Source organism: Felis catus, chromosome B2 (genome assembly GCF_018350175.1).
Source record: "Felis catus isolate Fca126 chromosome B2, F.catus_Fca126_mat1.0, whole genome shotgun sequence".
NCBI classification, from domain to species: domain Eukaryota; kingdom Metazoa; phylum Chordata; class Mammalia; order Carnivora; family Felidae; genus Felis; species Felis catus.
Window position 1 is genome coordinate 38,519,977 of NC_058372.1, and position 6,087 is coordinate 38,526,063.

Genomic DNA, 6,087 nt, shown 5'->3' on the forward strand with positions numbered 1-6,087 from the left:
GGACAAAGTGATAATGATATCTTTGGAGTCTTCCAGCGCCATAGATGATCTCTAAGGAGTAAATGGGCGAGATCATCATAAACATTCTCTGAAAGCACAGACTCTGAACACCTTGATCCCCAATTCCCTGGTTTCAGGGAATGAGTGACAAATGAAGGACACCTGGCCCCTGTCCTTGTTCTGCCCAGTTCCTAGATGCCTATGAGGACACCTGTACCAGACCACGATCGCCAATAAAAATCCCAGGCCCCAAGCAAAGATGAGATTCATGCTCTTTTCCTTTCCGAGTCTCTAGGACGGACCGTCTGCAACTGCTCTCCCTTTTGCTGACTTATATCTGATTTCCATCCTGCGTGAAGCCAATGACTCTCTTGGCTGGGTCTCCCTCTTTGGGTCCTTGGACCTGGCCTTCCTGCATCAGGTTCAGTAGTCTGTCCAAGGTCAGGCAGCATGCCAGGATTCCAGCCTTATTCTGACGGACTCTAAATGCAGGCAGGCTCCCAGTGCCACCTTGGTCTCTTGGGGGCAATAGCGCATAAGTGTATGTGACTGCAATCCACGGCAAGAAACAGATTTGACTTCTCCTTGCGTGGGATATTGTCCCTTTGTCCCTTGGGACCCACTGCCCTCTGCCACGAGAGGCATAGGGCACTGCACCCGCGGCTGTGGTGCCCTCTGGCTTCTGGGGAGGCTCCATTGCCAATGGGTAGTTCCAGCAAGACACGAAAGGTGGAGAGTGTGGCTGGGGTGTTTTGTCTCCCAGCTTCCTTCCTGCTCTGTCACAGCAGGCTGGCTGTCCCTCCAATAATGGCCACTGCTCCTTTCAAGGTGGCTCTTCTTCACAACTCCTCTTTTGGGTTCTGGAAAGCATTCCATTTTCCTTCTGCGCCAGGGGTGGTAACATCTCCACTGCTGCTGGCCCCTGGGTCCTGCATGCTGGTTTCCCTCTTCCCCAGTTTTGTAAATAGTCTATTAAACCCTCCTCAAATTATTCTCATTTAAGTGTGTCTTCTGTTTCCTCTTGGGACCCCAACTGGGTAAGGTAACCCAGCATGTGCACACATTGTGAGACATTAAGGGAGATGACTCATTTTCAGAAATACCAAATAAAAGCTGTGGGGTCACCTGGGTGGCTCAGTCCGTTAAGCGTCCGAGTTCGACTCTGGTCACGATCTCACAGTTCATGAGTTCGAGCCTCACATCGGGCTCTCTGCTGTCAGTGAGGAACCTGCTTGGGATTCTCTGTCCCTCTCTTTCACTGCCCCTCCTCAGCTCATTCTCTCTCTTTCACTCTCTTAAAACAAATAAATAAACTTAAAGAAAATCCGTTTTAAATAAAAGCTGTGCTGGTGAGTTAACAGTAGGTTTACAACCTACTGGAAATACGTATGAACCACCCCCCACAATGGAGTCCCAAACCCTTAGACACTTCACTTCCTGGTTCTTTCTCCCCTCTCTGTTTCTCAGACTTATTTTCATGGGTTTGCAATGAGCACGCACCAAAGAACAAAGGGAAGAGGAACTGAAAGTCTCTGCATCACCTCAGGGAAGGTACATTTATTCCAGTCAGACTACTTTTTGCCTTAGGTGGGCATAGGCAACATCTGGGTTAGGCTATAACTGTAGTACTGTAGTACATTGTCTGTAGTACTCAGACAATGAGGAGTCAGGGGAGGGACTTGCATGCTAGGCGATAAATTGTCTGCTGTGACTGCTCTGAGTGTGTTTGTCCATCAGACACATGCTCTCGAAAGAGCGTTGATTAAAGCCTCACTTCGCTATGTTCTGAGTCTCCGTGTCCCTCCTTTGATTGGGTTGGTAGGCTTATTTCTAACACACATGATGCAGGTAGGCCGGGTCTGAAGACCCAGAGGGGGTCCTGCAGGACCAGGCAAGAGAATCCTTGGCCTCACACAAGATGGAAATCAGATGTGAGCCAGCAAGAGGTGAGAGCAATTTATCAAAGAGAGAGAGAGCAGATACAGACAGAGCATCTTGGAGATTTGGAAAGAAAATGGAGGATGAGTCTCATCTTTGCTTGGGGTCGGGGGTTTTTATTGAGGATGGTGGTCTGGTGTTCTTATCCTCTCAGTCATCCAGGATTTGTTCAAAACAAGGAGGAGTGCTCAGATGTCCTTCATGAGCCACTAATACCCTAGAGCTGGGGGTCTTGACAATCAAGGTGTCTTGAGTCAGTGGTCTTTTTTTTTTTATTTGTTTAATGTTTATTTATTTTTGAGACAGAGAGACAGAGCACAAGCAGGGGAGGGGCAGAGAGAGAGGGAGAGACAGAATCCAAAGCAGGCTCCAGGCTCTGAGCTGTCAGCACAGGCTCGAACTTGTGAACTGTGAGATCATGACCTGAGCCGAAGTTGGATGCTTAACTGACTCAGCTGCCCAGGCGTCCTGAGTCAGTGGTCTTGAAAAACACTCATGAGGACATCACCTGGACACTCCTTAGATGTCATCTACTGTGTTGGAAGACCCCAAAGGAAGCATTAACTCCTTGACCTTTACAAGTTGGACATACATCAAGGCCTGTGTAAGGTGGGGGTACAGGTCTTAGCAAGAGTAGAAACAGAAGAGGAGCCAAAGGGAGAAAAAAAAACAGCTTTTTTTCATGGGGTCCCTTCAGTTTCTCTCTCTTTCTCTCTCTCTCTCCCCCTTTCTCATTTACACACACACATACACACACACACACACACACACACCTGAAACAAAAGTTTCAAGAAACCTTTCCATTCTGCCATGCCCTACCTGCCTCACCAAATAATTAAAATGTATTTCATGACTCTCACTTTGAAAAAATCATTTTAGACTACACCCATGATGAGGTCCACGGTGACCATCCAAGCCATCCTGTCTTTGGAAAATGAAGTATTTGCTCAAGGAAACTTGCTCCAGGCAAAGACTATTCTAGAACCCAGACCCGGTGACTGCCGTCCTGCATGGTGCCAAGCCCAGCAGTCATACTGCCCTTGCTTTGGTGACCTTGACTCTCTCTCGTGTCCTTCTCTCCCCAAGAACTGGCTGAAAGGTGGTTATCTCCTTATTAACCCACTAACTAACTTCCCTGGTCTTTTCTGAGTGCTACCCCCCGACTCTTCCACTCATGAATAGCACAGCCAGGGTTTACAGGCCTTACTTCTCAGAGCTGGAAGGCACCTTGGCAATCCCTCAGTCCAACCCTCTCATTTTATAGGTGAGGAAGCCTGGCACCCGAAATATGACATACCGCTAAATCAGCACAGGCCCGATTCATAGCAGGTTGGCTGAGGCCGAACGTAACAGAGAGAAACGTCCAAACATTCTACAGTGAAAGGCAAAACCTTGGAGCGTTCACTGTCACCGAGCACCCTGAAAGTCAGGAGGGGCCCCTCCGTGACCGGTCATAATGCCAGTGCCCCCTCCAAAGGAAATGGAATCATCATGATCTTCTGGAACTGGATTCCTGCCTGGGAATCAGCATTGCCAATTGGGGGTAGGAAGGCAGAGGGTAGCACTGGGTGAGAAGGGTCCCAGTGATGTGGTGACTTATGTTCTCAGTGGCTAAATCTCCTCTCCCAGACTCCGCGGCCCTGGCCTCCAAAGCGGGGAGCACTTTAACCCTGGGAGCTAAAAGGCAGAATGGGAGAGGGGTGTGGGCAGGAGGAACACGTTACCATTTCCATTTATATTTATTTTTCTCTTTAACAATTTTTCTTTCTATTACTTAATATCCTGGCTCTCGGTATTACATGTATAAAACTTAAAGACTAATACATTTCTTTGGTGAGCGAGAGCTAAAATGTGTTCATTCTTGGGATACAAAACTGAAAAGGTTCTAAGAGGCTGCTCTGGGGAACCAGGGACTATCACCTGGAAGGGGCACCTGGGTGGCTCAGTCGGTTGAGCAAATGACTTTGGCTCAGGTCATGATCTCATGGTTCCTGAGTTTAAGCCCTGCATGGGGCTCTCTGCTGTCAGTGCGGAGCCCACTATGATCCTCTGTCCCCCTCGCTCTCTGCCCCTCTCCCAGTTGTGCTCACGCATGCGCACTCTCTGTCTCAAAAATAAGTAAACATTAAAAACAAAACAAAACAGAATCACCTGCGGAGATTGACTCAGGGGCCCCAGGCCACACCTGCTGCTGCAGATTCTTTGGGGGCGGGGCCGGGAATGTGCATGTTTTGTTTTTCTTTTTTTTTTCATATTAAATATAATTTATCGTCACATTGGTTTCCATACAACACCCAGTGCTCATCCCAATAGGTGCCCTCCTCGACGCCCGACGCCTGTCACCCACTTTCCCCTCTCCCCCAATGTTTATAGCAGCACTTCCAACAATAGCCAAATTATGGAAGGAATGTGCATGTTAAACAAGCTCTCAGTTGAAGTCTAAGTCCCACAATAGTTGCTAACTGCCTTTGGGCTTTGCTTCTGCAGCAGTGGAAAAAACTCCCGTAGCCCACAGAGGTACCTACTGCTCCTATCCCCAGAGCGGCATCTTGCACAGGGTAGGTCCTGGCCATCCTGTCTTCCGTGCAGAGTACATAGGGTTGCCTGGCCACGGGGGAGCATGGAGCTGAAGTCCCCTGAGATGTGCTCCTTGCCACAGAAGCTGCATCTGTCTTGAAGAGGGGGCACTTCTTCCTGATTTACACAGAGCTGCCCCGGGGGCTGGCAGTGGCCCTGGCCTGCTCTTGTGCTGCCTGCAGGGAAGGCTGATGGTTCCCTAGGACCACTGTGATCACCAGAGTGAGGACAGCGAGGGGAAGGAGGAAATATGACTGAGACACCCCAAGACTGGCCTAGGGCTTGGAAAGAACGTCCTGACCTGAGTGACAGTGCTGCCCGGTGGATGGACCAGAACAGGGGTGGAGCCATGCAAGTGAAGAGGGGATTAAAATTTACTCTCTTAATAAATACATAAATATAAACGGAACTTCGTATCTCTTAATAAATACATAAATAAAAATGGAAATTGTAAGAATCAATTCTTCACTTCCGTGGCTAAAGAGAGAGTACTCTCACTCTTAAACACAGAACAAACTGAGGCTTGATGGGGGTGTGGGGTCGGGGGGAGACGGGGAAAATGGGTGATGGGCATTGAGGAGATCACTTGTTGGGATGAGCACTGGGTGTTGTATGTAAGGGATGAATCACAGGAATCTACTCCCCAAGCCAAGAGCACACTGTATACCCTGTATGTTAGCTAACTTGACAATAAATTATTAAAAAAAAAAAAAAAGAGAGAGATTAAGTAATCTCTTGAGATGCGCGAGCGGTCAAGCTCAAGGGAGAGCTGCGCCCAGGGTTTGGGTCTCTATCTTTTACTGACAGTTGTTAGCTAAGGGGTGGAATATTTATTATTTGGGGAAGGGATTTCTTTGGGAGCAGGGTTTCATGTTTTTCTCCCTTACTTGGTCAGGATCTCTGACCCGGGGCCTATCTGCTGGGATCTGGCTCCCTGTGTCTTGTTCGTGGAAGATGGCCAGGACAGGTTGCTAACTTTCCTGATGAAGGGGTTTGAGCCCCCTTTGCCAGTTTCCAGGCATCCTGTTAAAGCCTGAATAACTGAGTAGTCTAACAGTAGGACACAGGGTGAAGAGCAAAGTCACCGACAACCAACTTCAGGAAAGGGAGCAGAGAAAGAAGAGGAGACAGTGGAATAGAAAAAAGAACAGGGAGAATAAACAGGCAGAAACTCAAAGAAAAATAGAGACACAATTACTTTTGAGATGGGGGTGCAGTGAGGAGTGGGCTGCTGGCAGAGCAGCATGCCTGGGCTTTTGGGGAGAGGGTAGGTGGGTGGGATCTGGCTAATTTTAGGGAAAAAAATTCTGGCCTACCCTCACCCTCAACCACCCATCACTGACATTTTCCTTAACATTGGCCCACGATGGGGGCACCTGGGTGACTCAGTCAGTTAAGCATCTGACTTCAGCTCAGGTCATGATCTCACAGTTCACGAGTTCGAGCAGCTCAGAGCCTGGAGCCTGCTTCAGATTCTCCCTTCAGTGTCTCCCTCTCTCTCTGCCCCTCCCCACCCCTCAAAAATAAACATTAAAAAAATTAAGAACAAAAACAAAAACAAAACATTGGCCC